Source organism: Rhinopithecus bieti, unplaced genomic scaffold (assembly GCF_001698545.2).
Source record: "Rhinopithecus bieti isolate Rb0 unplaced genomic scaffold, ASM169854v2 scaffold_65, whole genome shotgun sequence".
NCBI classification, from domain to species: Eukaryota; Metazoa; Chordata; class Mammalia; order Primates; family Cercopithecidae; genus Rhinopithecus; species Rhinopithecus bieti.
In genome coordinates this window covers 1,114,145-1,129,958 of record NW_016803344.1, presented here as the reverse complement: position 1 = coordinate 1,129,958, position 15,814 = coordinate 1,114,145, and the positions used below count along the sequence as shown (strand labels likewise).

General features: G+C 38.8%; 1 long non-coding RNA gene across 1 annotated transcript in view; it reads left to right on the top strand.

The window, feature by feature from the left end:
- Positions 1-15,535, top strand: part of LOC108533122 (uncharacterized) — a 25,682-nt gene extending 10,147 nt beyond the window's left edge. The window contains exons 2-3 of the long non-coding RNA XR_001886661.1: positions 7,197-7,381; positions 14,290-15,535. This is a non-coding gene — a long non-coding RNA (uncharacterized LOC108533122). The remainder of the gene's footprint in view (positions 1-7,196; positions 7,382-14,289) is intronic.
- Positions 15,536-15,814: the final 279 nt, after the last annotated feature.

The following is a 15,814-nucleotide window of genomic DNA, read 5'->3' as shown; positions in this document are numbered from 1 at the left end:
AAAAAAAGTCTAGGTGTTGGGGCACATGCCTGTGGACCCAGCTACTCAGGAGGCTGAGGTGGGAGGATCACTTGAGCCCAGAAGGTCGAGGCTGCAATCAACCATGATCATGCCACTGCACTTTAGTCTGCATGACAGGGTGAGACTCTCTCTCTCTCTCTCTCTCTCTCTCTCAAGAAAAGAGAAAACCTAAATGATTAAAACATTCTGTTCAATAATTCTCATTCTCAATTGGTAAAATAGGAATTTTAGACTCAATTTAGTGAATAACAAAATGCTTTTGGTGCACTTTCTTTGTTTAAGGCTCTTTTTCTCAACATTTATATCATTACTTCCTCATAACAAGCGTGTAAAGTTGGTATTAATATTAACCCATTTTCCAGGTGAGGAATCTGAGGCACACAGAGATGAAAAACTGTCCAGGCGGTTGAGTCAGAATTCAAATGTTGGCTGTCTTCGTCTGGAACCCACACTTTCTACCTTCCTCTAGTGTTGTAAGTTAAACTCAGATTTAAATTGGCTAACTTGGCTTTGCCTGGTTTACTGTTAATCCACTGTCATTTAATGTTGGCTTTTGTTTATTTGTTTTGTTGTTTTTGTTTAGTTTTGTCTAATTTGTGGCTTATAAATCTTTTTTGTAATAATGACAGTAAAACATGGGGCCGGCCACCTGGGTTCTAGTCACAGCCTAGCTACTAACTTTAAACAAGTTTGGATGTTGCATAAACTCAGTTTCCTTTCTATAAAGCAGATACAATGAGAGAGCATCCCTTTCTGCCTCGTAGGCAGAAATCTACTGTGCTAACAAATTAAAAATATTATCATAGATGCTTCCTTCACTAAGCCAAAGGGATGCACCAAGCTGAAGTTTATGGAATTCAATTTGACAACTTGGATACTAACTTCTAAATTATTTTTCTGAAGAGGATGTTGAAACTAGTGGAGAAAGGGAGATTTAAGTTTACTGATGAATTTTTATTCATCCATTTACTCCACTTGAAGAGTTAGTCAAGACTGAGTTGTGACATGTATTTGGAACAATTAAGAACAATGATTGACCTCACCTAGGTTTCTGTAATATCAAAAATGTGGGAATATCTACAAGGACAAATGGATGGTGAAATAAATTTTGAATGCCAAGTGATATTTTGTGTCACTCTTTGAGGACTGCTGAAACTATTTCTAGGAAACCACACACAGGCACATGCTACAGTTCAAAGGGTCATCATAATATTTGTGAGTTCTTAGCATGAATTAATTTTGAAGACTATTTTGAGACAATTTGTTATTTTTATTCTCAAACATTTATTTGGAAATCTATTTATTCTCACCCACATAGGAATATTTATCTACATCCCTAAGTTTCCATTTTAGTTACTTCTTTGTATAGTATTCTTCCTACTTGAATCTTGGGATCAAATTCCTCAGTTTTTGCATTATTTAAAATAAGTTATCCTGCCATCCTTCTCTCCCAAGCTGGTGGTGTCCTATAATCTATGAAAATGCACTGCAAATGAAGGAAAACCCTCATGTAAACATTCTACCCTATTTTCTGAAAGGGATAACTCCTCCCTTTTATCTTTTAGCACAGTCATTTGAAAGGAAGTGGTCTTCATGGCTGGAAAGCCAGGATAGTTTTTGCATATTTTTTGATAAATTGAGGCCCATCAGTTTGAATCATTAGACACCGCGCTTGCGGTTTTAGTAGTTTCTTCTCTCTGGGACATCCCACCTCCTACCATCCTTAATAACTCACTCAGCTTTGCTGTTACCTCATTTGATGACTGGCAGAGATGATGAAGCAGCAGGAGCCACCATAGTATATTCAATGAATTATTTAGTAAATCCTTCTGTAAATATTTAGTGAGCACCTGCTGTATGCAGGAATGGTTTTAAGTACTAAGGCTAGTACTTAAGTGCAGTCAAATGCCAGCTTTGTCCTCCTGCTCACACAGTGGTGACATTCTAGGAATACTGAACAGAGAAACAGAAAATCAATGATCTATATTAATATTTATCTAAATGAATATGTATATCAATGAATATTTAAGGTAATATTAAATTATGATATAAAATAGAGGGAATAAAATGTAATAGAGGTGTATGGGTTAAGAGAGGGATACGTTGGAGTAGTCAGGCTTCTGAGAGATGGCTTTTGAAGGGATACCATACTTAGAAGAACAGCAAGCCACCTGAAGAACATTTTAGACAGAGGGAACAGCACACACAAATGCTGCAAGATGACAGCTACTGAGAATGTTGAGTAATAAAAAGAAGATAAAGTGAGAAAGATGGAAATTATACAGGATGAGGTGTGAGAGGTAGAAGAGGACCGTTTCACATATGCCTTTATAGATCACGGAAAGGGCTATGGATTTTGTTCTAAGTATGATGGTGTAGAACAATGATTCTCAAAGTTTCATGTGGATCAGAATTACCTGAATGACTTGCTAAAGTATAAGTTATTGGGTCTATCACTAGAGTTTCTGACTTAGTGCTTCTAGAGAAGAGCAAGAATTTTCATTTCTTACAGGTGATGCTGACACTCCTGGTATAGGAAAAACACTTTGAGAACCACTGCTGTAGTCAATAGCTGTTATGTGTACCTACTCAGAATAGATTTCACCAAAATTTTACAAGTGGATCTTGATTTTCTTGTGCAAAACGTCTCTTCTGTATTCTTAGCCCAAGCAATGTATTTTATTACCTTGGTCACAATGAGCTATTCAATGATGGACATATGACTTTTGGCAGTCAATTGAAATCCAATCCAGGGAAACTCCAGAAACTATTGGAAAGTGAAAGTTCTTAAGCTACTGGACAAGAAGCTCACAGTCAATATGTAGGGAAATTCTCTCCAAAAGCTAAGTCAGTGCAGATGAGAACTGAGCTGCAAGATGACAAGAGACTGAGCTCTCGTACCTTCTGTTTGAACCCCTAGATGTAGTCATGTCTAAGTCAATTATACTTCTGTGATTTCTATTTCCATCACTAATTTTCCCATCTTATGGTTTAGGAAATTTCTCTTTGGGTTCTGAAACAACCGAAAATATAAATACAAATAAAAAGCTATAGTAGATATACCACTTTTACAAATTTAGATGCACCTTGCTTCATCACCAAGAACAAGATAAGTGAGTTTATATGGCTAAATACTACTCTGTACATTTATAAAATAGATAGGCTTTGTACAGGCAAATGAGATATTTCAAAATAGAAAATCTCAAGCAAATAGGAGAATGAAGTAGTTAGTCAAATTAACGTAGGCATTTGAAAATGTGCTAAATATCACTTGGTGACACTATATCATTGCTGGCAGCATCGTTACCTATTATCTATAATATGACCCCCAAATAAAATTTATAATTGTATTTTTCTGTCCTTTTATGTGGAAACCTCACATTCTCTACAAGTCGATGCATGTTTTCCATTACAATTACACAAAGCAGTTTCTCATCATTTAGCTTCTGTCTAAATGTGATCTTTTCAAACAGTCTTTCTTGGCTGTTCTATTTCAACTGTCATCTCCCTACTCAAAACGAAGTCTATCAAGCCATCACATTTCATTATTTTCTGAGAAAACATTTTCTCCAATTATTTCGTTTGGTCATTTTTTTATCCCTCAGAATATAAACTACATGAAAGCAGTGGTGTTTTCTCTTATTTACCTTATTTCTCTTATTTATTGGGTTACATTCTGTAACCCAATTGATATTTTAGAATAGAAAATGAATAAATTGTACACTTTTGCCTTTCCTTAAATACATTTTAAAATTTGAGTGTTTCTTTCCTATATTTGTATCTATACCTTTGGAACAATTTTAGGTCAAATTTCATTTTAGCCACAAATCCTCCCTGACCACCATCACCCAAAGCTTCTGAACCTGAGAACTAACCTGATAATATGAAAATTATGTTGTCCCTACTTGTATTGAGCTTTTTTGTGTGCAAACTTCTCTTCCTTATCAGACCTTCCTGAGGCAAGGCCAGTATTTTTCATTTGTATTTCCACTTTATCAATATTGCCTTGCATAGACTATAGACATACAAATATTTGTTGACTGTATGAATAGATGGATGCATATTTAAGAGACAAAATGCCCAGAGTAATTTAAAACTCTTGTATTCTCCAAATAGATATTTTCATATTATATATAGTCTTAAAGGCTGTGAACTATGCTGTAAGTGAAAAATCTTAATTTCTGATATTATAGTGAATATTCATAGAAACTATAAAACATTTATAGAAATAATCAAAGCAGATAAAGTCATAGAAACCATAAAATAAACAGGTAAATAAGTAAAAATTAAAGTCTTTATTTAGGAAGATGAGTGGGAAAATATGGGAACGGCCTGTAATTTTTTATTTATGCATCAGCTTTATGATTCCAACATGCTGCCACTGACCCCTTGGCCATAAGTGAATCAAAGTGTTTTCCTGCATTGGTGCAGTATTTGTGCCAGCCTGTCTGTGCCTCCTCCCTTGTCCAACCTCATGACCCCTTTAGCATGGACTTCTAGGACAAGGTGTGGGCTTTGGCAGACCTGAAACATTTAGGAAAGGAAGCTGGTGTTTTGGGGGCAGTGGTAAGTCTGTTTTTAGACATGTTATTTCTGAAGTAACAGCAGGGTACTGAGCATGACGTCTATATATATGGAGTTGTATGTAGCTAGAAATATGGCATTGCAGATACGAGAGAAGGATAACATCATTGGTCATATATATTTGAGAGTCACAAGCATATAGTCTTAAAGAAAATGTGGATGAACGCAAAATACAAGTTAGTGGTGATCTCTGGGGAGAGACAAGGGCTGATGGTGTTACATGTATGGAGGATAATTGAGGGATAATCTTCAAAGTTATTGGCAATCTTTCATAATCTGGTTGGTATGTTTTATTTTTTTTCAAAAATCACATATATATTATACATGAATGCTATGTATCTCACAATAAAAAAGCTTTAAAATATGGTTGCCTTTCAAAATAAAATGTGCAATGGCAAAAGCAAATCTTTAATATTTCAAATGTCTTAATTTCCTAAAATATGATTACTTGAAGCACTTAGTTGGAAGAACTGAAGTGCTTACAACAATTTGCCTCAGCTTCTAGCTATTTCAGGAACACTCTTAGATATAAATGAACTCATGATATTTTTTTCAATTCTGTTTACTCTTGTGTGAACAACCATGACTCTTTTCTCTTCGCACTGAAGCTTCCTCCTCTGTAAAAGATGACTTCCAACATCTACAACAAAAGGAAAGGAGGAATTTGTCCCCAAATTGAATCCTATATTAATGAATGCATGACATATGTACCAGTTACTTGTTGACATAATGATGTTGCATTACAAACCAGCCTGACATTTATTGCCTTAAATATATCATGCATTTGCAGGTTGTCTGGGAGACTCCTGCAGGTCTTGAACGGGCCCTTCCTGCACCTGCAGTCTGCTGCAGATGAGCTAGGGGGCTCTGCTGATCTTAGCTGGGTCTCCTATGTCTGGGATACTCTGTCAGCTTGTCTAGGACCTCCGCTGGAAAACTTGGACAATTCTTCTCTGCCTTACTTGTACCATCCGCTGAGCATTTTCTCATGCCAAAGTTAGAAGAGTGAATTAGAAAAGAGACACATTCGAGGACTTTTCTGGAGTTTCCTGACTCTGTTGTCGCCATATTTGTTCATGATTGGGCAAAGCAAGAATCAGCGGATAGAACAAAATGCTGTCCAGAGTGGGAGGGCATTGCACAGTACGGGGCAAAGAGAGAGAAGAGTGGGGCCACTGATGCAGTTCATCTACCACCACATGTTCTTCCTCCCCTCCTGGCCCTTGCTCATTCTCTTTCTATGATTTCCTGCCTATTAGGATTCTACAGGCTAGCCATCCCTCGAGGCTCAGGTCAGGTGTCCTTGACTCTATATACAGTTATTCCAGCCTTCTCTCCCATCCAAAACTTTAAGGCATTCAGTGTTTGCTTCCATCATTTTAACTTTTTTATCTCCATTGCTGAGTGTTGTTTCATAACTGACTGTCTCATCAGAAAATGAGGTATTAATACAGGATATTTGTTTTGTAACCCTGCAAAATCTGGCAGAAACAGGGTAGAAAATAGACCCTGATCAATAGTTTTGATTCTTTGTCCATTGATTTATTTTTATAAAACTGTTCAGTCACAAATCCACATGGCCCTTTTCTAGAGTTCTGGTATGTTAACACCGATTCTTTCGGCACTGGGTATAACCCACCAATTTCTTCCTTCTTTTTATTTCTTATTTTCACATTTCTTCCTATTTCCTTCCATCCTTTCTTTTTGAAAAGCTTTTCTTTAGATTAAAAGAATTTGACTTGTTCATTTAAAAGGTCTAAAACCCTTTTCATCACAGTTAGATTTCTGACTTGTTCTCTATAACCAGTATTTCTTCAGCACATTACTTCAGCACACCCCTAAAAACAGGTGTCAAAACACATTAAAGGCACAGCTTCCTAAAACATCAAAGGAAACTGTGTTCTCTATTTTCATAAATGCCACCTCAAAGCTAAAAGCCTGTCTAAGTCAGTCACGTGAGCCATTTTACTGGTCAAGATATGGGTAATTTGAGTGCTGCCCTCAGTATTGATCTCATCTCATTTATATGTGTTTAAAATTCTACGTTAATCCAAATTCTACTTTCTACATAATTTATGCAGAGGCCAAAGAAATGTCAGGTTTGCAAATAACTGGAGGACCTTTATAGAGATTCCAGGTAAAAGTATAGAGCTGAAAAGTAAAAGAAACAGTGCAAGTCTTGTTATGTGGACTGTTCAAGGGCACAATAGTTATCAAGTTCAACCTTTCAATTTCACAGTCTAGGGTTTAATGAGAGCCTCCAGGGCTTAGGTTTCCCACCAGGGAGGTGACCTTGGCCCAAGCCATCAGCAACAAGGATTTGAAAAACACTAAATCCATAACCTGCATTAGATTGATCACATGTAAACTGGATGGTAAAATGGGAAATTTGAGATGCAATATTTGAACCTTAGATCAATTGGGCAAGAAATATAATAAGGCATTATTATTCTCATTCCACAGTTGAACTTCTTCAAATTTAACTGTATAATAAAGAAGATGAATGCCTTGCCCAGGTTCACACAACCAGCAAGTACAAGTGTATCTGGTTTATCTGGCTCTAGAATCACTTTCCTTTGCTTTCTTAACAGATGGCTGGATGTATGACCTTGTCATGTACGTAAAACATCCACAGACTAACTGGAAAAGGACTTTACCTCAGCCAAAGTGAGTGCATTGCAGAATAAGTACAGAGAGCTTACCTTGGTTTTTAAAGATGTTGCAATCCGTTTTAATTGGGGATCTCATTGCAATGTGCTCCTATGTCTTGAGACAGGTAAGCAAAACAAAACGAAGGTGATTAGCATGGGAAAAGATGGGGCATATTTGAAGCAAATCCACTTTTTAAAGGATTTCCTCATTCCTCACTCTTTATTCTTCCACTTAAAACCTACTGTGACATTTAGCTCTGTTTTCATGGCAATATATCTTTTCTCCTTTTCATGTTTTTGATTTCTCCTTTATGTTGAATAAATTGCTCCATGAGATTTTTCTCTCTTCCTTCACTTCCGAAGACACCCTAGACAATCCCTCACATGAAATCAACCAGGTTGGTCCGTCTGCTCATGCCTCCACTGTTCTCATAAAGAAAGAGAAGAAAGGGGCTCAATGCCTGGAGTGTGTGAAAATGGGGTAAGGTGAGGGCAGAGTGTGGCAGGTATTGTGCTGAGGCCATGAATGCATAATCACTCCTGTCACAGCAAATAGATTCTGTCATGAGGAATTCCATGGTTTTCCAGAGGAAATCAGCTTTCCCTGCAGGCTGCCAAGCCCAAATGAGCTCCTTACAGCACCTGCAGATCTGAGCATCAAGCAATTATTCCACTATCTTGCCTAAAAACAAAGACTTTGCTACCCTTTGACAACCTCTGACCTTTTCCAGCTAACATAAACTAATTATATTTGCAGCAGGAGGGGAGGAAGGCTTTCGTAGTCCTCCGTGGGAGTTGTCTTTCATGCTTTGTGCCACGTTGTCGGTTCTGGCAATCCAAAAAATGACCACCCTTCAATCAAGGGAGTTGCTGGACAAAGCACTTAAAGAGATACAGGGAGGCCCTTATCACAAGTAAATCTCACTGTCTAGGCTTGGTCAGAGTAGCCCACACTGTCCAGTTAGCAATAGTACAAGAGAGCCATTGTTAAGTGTCACTTAGCAGCAATTACAGCCTGGTCAAAACAGTTTTTTTTGCATGTGTTGTTTTGTTTTTAGACAACCTGTTAATGGGCCCACAATTAGGTGTAAGGAATAACCCAAGCCACAGGCACTGAAGCAAGGTTAGAGGTTAATTGAGACTTTCTGTCCCAATAATCTAAGTTTTGCAACTTTTGCTAAGAGAATAGTCTTAAACAAAAAGGAGATAATATGATACAATTAGTTGGAAAGCAGGAGGGTCAAAATTCCCAGATGAGAAAGGAAAACTGGCCAAGGAAATCAGGCCAGAGGGACCACCTGGGCCACTTCAGATGCCAAGAATATCTGTGGCCATTCATCTGGTGGATGAGGCACAAAGCGGTGTGCCCTCCATTCATCACATACCTTCTGTCTACCAAAGAAAATACAAGGTCAATGCCATAAACAGGAGGCATCTCAGGGTAATTGAAATTCCAGAAACAGCCTCATTAGAATAGCTTACAGGCAATCATGTTTTTCTTTTCCTAGTGAAGGTATATTCATGTCTTGAAATTGTATGGAAGGCCTTCTTTGTGGTGGCTGGGGTTGCAGAGGGACTTTCTGATAGTTTTTGAAGGATTGTGTCTAAATAAATGGCTCCCTTCATAGCTGAGAGGAAGAACCCAACAGAACCTCCTGGGCTTGCTAGCTATGGCACGGCACACATAATGTCCACACCTGCTCCCTTGCTCTTAACTATCAAAGGGCCCCTCTTTCTCCATTCCTTCTAGGTCATAATCAAGGTATTGTGTCTTAAGCAGCTGTTCTTTATCGGTATCCTGAAACTATTATTGGAGGTTTCTGGGCTTTAATCTTTCTTACAGGTTTTTTTTTTTTCTTTTAACCCTTTCCCTTACTCACACCCGGCAATGCAAACTTTGACACTTCCAGCTGGCAGATCCCTCTGATTGGAAGTGGACTAAAATTTGCTAAACCATTTTGGTTTTTTCCTTTCTTTTTCCCAGTACAGCTGGTGCCAAAATGTGATGATTTGTTTTGCTCAAGTCGCTGAAGTTTTTGTTTTCTTTTATTTCAACCCCATACTGGCTTCCCAACTTGATGCTGAGTCATCTGGTGCAGGTGTTCTAAGCGGCTGGTATTTATGTCACTTGCAGATGGTTTGGGTAAATCACACAATGTTCCTGCAGCCCCATTGAGGCTCTCTCAGGTCCCTTTGATCCTGGCCTTCCTGTGGGTCTTGCACATATGCAGAACTTCAGTGAACTCTTGGATGGATTCTACTCAAAGCTGGTTGGGTTGCTATGGGCTCCACAGTCTGATGGGCTTCAACTGAGGGTAAGAGAGGTTAACTAAAAGAAAGAACCCTGAAATCACAATGTACCGCAGCTTCACCTACATAGGCAATTACATACCCAATGTGCAGTAGAACGTAAGTTAATGCTATAGCTTCTTAAGTAAATTGGAACAAAGGGACCACATTCTCTTTCTGAAGAAGGAGAAAGGTATGTAGGAAAGTAAGAGCTGGAGTAGTGAAATTGTTAAGTATTAAACATATATATTTAGTGTTTTTTGTTCATTACCTTTGTCTGACCCCAAACTGTCTCTAGCCCCTGTTCCAATGCTCAGTGCAAAGACTGGCTCATACGCAAGAATCTGAAAACCTCATCTATTTATACTGTACACATACAGCTTCTATTAGAAACTTACAAATCCTTGCTCCATTCTATCTATGAAGGCTGCTTTTATCATGAAGCAATACACACCACTTGGGAACACTCAACATCTTTTCCTCCTGTAAAGATTTACAACTTAGCGAGAGATTTTTCTGTTTGGTCATAGCCAAAGGCAAGACGTATCAACTTCAATTTTCAGAATAAAGTTTTTGGGAAAGCTGTGTCTTCCTAGGACTGCAGAAGTCCCACTATTGTAGGTGATATGGTTTGACTGTGTCTCCACCCAAATATCATCTTGTATTTCCACATGTTATGACAGGGACTTAGTGAGAGGTAGTTGAATCACGGGGGCTGGTCTTTCTCATGCTGTTCTCATGATAGTGAATAAATCTCATGTGATTTGATGGTTTTTAAAAAGGGGAATTTCCCTGCACAAGCTCTTCTCTTGTCTGCCGCCATGTGAGACATGACTTTCACCTTCCGCCATGATTGTGAGGCCTCCCCAGCCACGTGGAACCCTAAGTCCAATAAAACTCTTTCTTTCGTAAATTGCCCCGTCTTGGTTGTGGTTTCATCAGCAGCATGAAAATGGACTAATACAGTAAATTTGTACTAGTAGAGTGGGGCACTACTGTAGATACCCAAAAGTATAGAAGTAATTTTGGAACTGGGTAACAGGCAGAGGTAGGAAGAGTCTGGAGGGCTCCGAAGAAGACAGGGAAATGTGGGAAAGTTTGGTACTTCCTAGACACTTGTTTAATGGCTTTGCCCAAAAGGCTGATAGTTATATGAACAATGAAAGCCAGGCTAAGATGGTCTGAGATGGAGATGAAGAACTTGTTAGGAACTAGAGCAAAAGTGACTCTTGGTATGTTTCAGCAAAGAGACTGAGGGCATTTTGCTCTGCCCTAGAGATTTGTGGAACATTTAACTTGAGAGAGATGATTTAGGGTATCTGATGGAAGAAATTTCTAAGCTGGAAACCACTCAAGGTGTGACTTGGGTGCTGTTAAAGGCATTCCATTTTAAAAGGGAAACAGATCATAAAAGTTTTAAAAAATTACACCCTGACAATGCAATAGAAAAGAAAATCCCATTTTCTGGGGAGAAATTCTAGCAGGCTGAAGAAATTTGTATAAGTAACGAGGAGCCGAATGTTAATTACCAAGAAATGGGGAAAATGTCTCCAGGGCATGTCAGAGACATTTGCAGCAGCCCCTCCCATCACAGGCCTGGAGGTTTAGGAGGAAAAAATGGTTTCATGGGCCAGGCCCAAGGTCCCTCTGCTGTGTGCAGTCTAGGGACTTGGTGCCCTGTGTCCCAGCCACTCCAGCCATGACTAAAAGAGGCCAAGGTACAGCTTGGCCTATTGCTTCAGAGGGTGGAGGCCCCAAGCATTGGCAGCTTCCATGTGACATTGAGCCTGCAGGTGCACAGAAGTCAAGAATTGAGATTTGGGAACCTCCACCTAGATTTCAGAAGATGTACGGAAATGCCTGGATGCCCATACAGAAGTTTGTTGCAGGGGCGGGGCCCTCATGGAGAACCTCTGCTAGGGAAGTGCAGAAGAGAAAGGTGGGTTTGGAGCCCCTATACAGAGTCCCTACTGGGGCACTGCCTAGTGGAGCTGTGAGAAGAGGGCCACTGTCCTCTAGACCTCAGAATGGTAGATCCACTGACAACTTGCACTATGCAGCTGGAAAAGCCACAGTCAATGCCAGCCACTGAAAGCAGCCAGGAGGGAGACTGTACCCTGCAAAGCCACAGGGGCACAGTTGCTCAAGACCATGGGAACCCACCTCTTGCATCAGTATGACCTGGATGTGAGACATGGAGTCAAAGGAGACCATTTTGGAGCTTTAAGAGTTGACTGCCCCACTGGATTTCAGACTTCCATGAGGCCTGCAGCCCCTTTGTTTTGGCCAATTTCTCCCTTTGGAATGGCTGTATTTGCCCAATGCCTGTACCCCCATTGTATCTAGGAAGTAATGGACTTGCTTTTGATTTTATAGGCTCATAGGCAGAAAGGACTTGCCTTGTCTCAAATGAGACTTTGGACTCTGGACTTTTGAGTTAATGCTGAAATTAGTTAAGATTTTGGGGGACTGGTGGGAAGGCATGATTGGTTTTGAAATGTGAGGACATGAGATTTGGGAGGATCCTGGGGCAGAATGATATGGTTTGGCTGTGTCCCCACCCACATATCATCTTAAATTTCCATGTGTTGTAGGAGAGACCCAGTGGGAGGTAACTGAATCATGGGGGGCCAGGTCTTTCTCATGCTGTGCTTGTGATAGTGAATAAATCTCACAAGATCTGATGGTTTTAAAAAGGAGAGTTTCCCTGCACAGCTCTTCTCTTGTCTGCTGCCACGTGAGACATGACTTTTACCTTCTGCCATGTTTGTGAGGCCTCTCTGGCCACATGGAACTGTAAGTCCAATAAACCTCTTTCTTTTGTAAATTGCCCAGTCTTAGGTATGTCTTTATCAGCAGCATGAAAATGGACTAATACAGTGAGCTACTGCATGGGTTTTCACAGAGTGATCAACCATCCAAGGTGCTTCTCAGGATTAACTCTGCTAAGATCGAAACAGTCCTGGCAAACTGTGGCCAACCTAATGTGTGTATTGCATTACCTGCAGAACTTGTTAAAAACATAGACCCCTGAGCCCCACCCCTACAGGGTCTGGGGGGGCCCTGAGAATTTGTATTTTTAACAACCTTCAACGTGGTAGTGAAACTGCCAGAGCAGGGCTATTCATGGAGTTGGAAGGAGCAGCTCTGTAGAACTTGTGAAGAGGAGCAGATGAAAGTGAAGAGCACAGATCTGGAGCAGTGTATATGATACAGAAAGGCATACTATTTTAAGTGACTCACCCCAATGTATCAGGAAGTTGTTGCCACCATAAACAACAACAGAAAATCTCAGTGACATGAAACAGTGAACATATTCTCATGCTCACAGAACAGCAAGGAGAATATGGTTCAACTGGTCTGGGCTCAACTGGGTGGTTGTATTTCAGTCTGTAAGTTGGCTGCAGGTCTCTTCCATATGTCTTAGTGTGGTCAACTGACACAGTTATGACAGAAGTAACGTGTTGAGAGTCATAAGTGGAAACATGTGACACTTCAGAAAGCTTAGACTCAGAACTGACACAATATTGTTTTTATTGGCTATCACCAGTCAAGCCCTAAAACAATGGAGTGAGCAGTGTGCTCTCCAAAGAAAGTACGGAGAGAGTAAATATTTCCTAAGTAACAATCTAATCTACTATAGTGATCTGAAGAGTTTCAGAGTACTCAATCTAATTGGGTATATAATTGGATATATATCAGTGACTGGTATACACTTGCTGTATGTCTAATGACCTATAACAAACTTTCAGATTATTTTACCATTCAGGTAGGAATAAATACCAGGAAGCTGAAATATTTACTAATTGCTAAAATACATATTTGCCCCAAGCCATTTTCCCATCTTGGTTGCCCAATAACTTGGAATATACAAAATTCAATGTTTTTCCAATTTATAAATGTTTGGTTAGGCGTAAGAGTACTGTATTTTATTTTTATTTTAGGTGTTTTTTTAAATTTTGCATTTTGTTTTCTTTATTCTTTTCTCTAAAGTCCTCAACCAGCTTTTATTTGGTTAAATAAACCTGAAAGTTTAGTGGATTTTCCCTATGTAATTATTAAAATATTTCCTGTGACAGTAATATATCACGTAAGAGACTTAGAGATAAAACACAAATAACTACCGAAACAAGTAAATTTTAAAAAATCATTTCGAATCTATAACACAAATATACTACCTTCTAACAAAAGACTACACTAGAACCATATTGTTCTTTAAACATGTCTGTTGTTCCTGATTCTTGCTAAAAAAAAGTATTTAATGGAATCTATCAATATACAAAACTTAAAAGGTATTTGTTATCATTGGCAGGGCCTTCAAGAGGATCAATATTTCCAGAATGTTGGTATTAGCATCCATTTTCGCTGGCTAGATATTTTCCAACAGAGGATGTGACTCTCATCATTAGAGCAGAGGAATACATTTATCAAAGTTAAGGAAGTCATTTGCCATTCAGATGGCCCAAGAAGCATAAACATTTATCATTGAGCCTTGGAAGAACTCTCTATTATAAAAAGATTGNCGAAACAAGTAAATTTTTAAAAAATCATTTCGAATCTATAACACAAATATACTACCTTCTAACAAAAGACTACACTAGAACCATATTGTTCTTTAAACATGTCTGTTGTTCCTGATTCTTGCTAAAAAAAAGTATTTAATGGAATCTATCAATAGGCAAAAAAGTATTTAATGGAATCTATCAATATACAAAACTTAAAAGGTATTTGTTATCATTGGCAGGGCCTTCAAGAGGATCAATATTTCCAGAATGTTGGTATTAGCATCCATTTTCGCTGGCTAGATATTTTCCAACAGAGGATGTGACTCTCATCATTAGAGCAGAGGAATACATTTATCAAAGTTAAGGAAGTCATTTGCCATTCAGATGGCCCAAGAAGCATAAACATTTATCATTGAGCCTTGGAAGAACTCTCTATTATAAAAAGATTGGTTAATTTCTGAAAACCACTCCTTCAATAAGGACCCAGGTTATGTGCCATGGTATCTGTAGCTTTCTGGCTGGGTCAGGGTGACCTGTACACAACCCTGGCAGGATGCCCTTGGACAGAGTATTTGCATCCCTTTGGTGTGCCAGTGTATCAAGCATTCACAGGTCACAATGAAACACTAAAGTACAAGCTGCGCAAAGAGGTCATTGGTAGGCATTGTTTCTCCAGAGGGGAATCATCTTACAACTGTTATGAAGGGTCAAAGGTAACTTTCATTTTAAGATGCTAATTACTCCAAGAATTTGATGCAGGAGACAGCTGGTTAAAATGTATGAGCGCTGCAGCGTTGAAGGGGAAAAACAAATAGAGGGTTATAATAAAAGTGCAATATGCAACATAGTAAGTATGCAGAGAATAAGGGACAATATTGTTAATAAACATCTGTTAGTCAATATGATCTTTGTAGAGCTGGGCTCTTTAATATTATACCTGCTAATCACATGCAATTAAATTTAAATTTAAGGTGGTTAAGGTTAGAAATTCAGGTCCTCAGCCACATAGGCCACATACAAAGTGTTCAATAGCCACATGTGGCCATTGACTACCATACTGGAGAGCCCAGATATAGAACATTTTCATTACCACAGAAATTTCTATAGGACAGCAATGACCTGGCATGTTTTGCTATTGGAGGGGTTTTAAACTTAGTGCTTTTATATAGGAAACATTATTTAAAAAAAAAAAAAAAAAAAAAAAAAAGCCATCCCATGAAACGCTTCTCTCGTTCCAGGTCTGTAGTAAGGGTTGCCCTAAATTCACTTATGCCCTAGAAAATTCACTTATCATGAATGAAAAAACTGTTACTACTATTAATAATAATTTTGTCCTGGTGAATATTTACATTGTACCACACACTGTGCTAGATGCTTTATACATATTGTGTCATTTAATTCTTACCTTAGAGACTAAGATCTATCTGTGAATTACTTTTAGATAAATCAGGTTAAGAGAAAATAAAAACTGACCTTAGATCACAATTAAGTAAATATATTTAAACCTAAGGCAATAATCGCTCTTTGTGTGTGTAACTGGCAACCCAGTGTTACTGAGATAACTACACAGAATTAAGCAATAAACTCTGCCAGAGCCTGGGGATATGAGGACAAGAATAAAGACGATTATCAGAGACAAGGGAAAGAAAGCGCAAGTGAGAGGTATTTGAGGATTCACTAAAGAGGCTGAGATTTAGTAGAAATAGTTGAGGAGACTCAGAAATTTCGTTATAAGATCCAGGCAAGCATGGAGAAAGGCTGCAC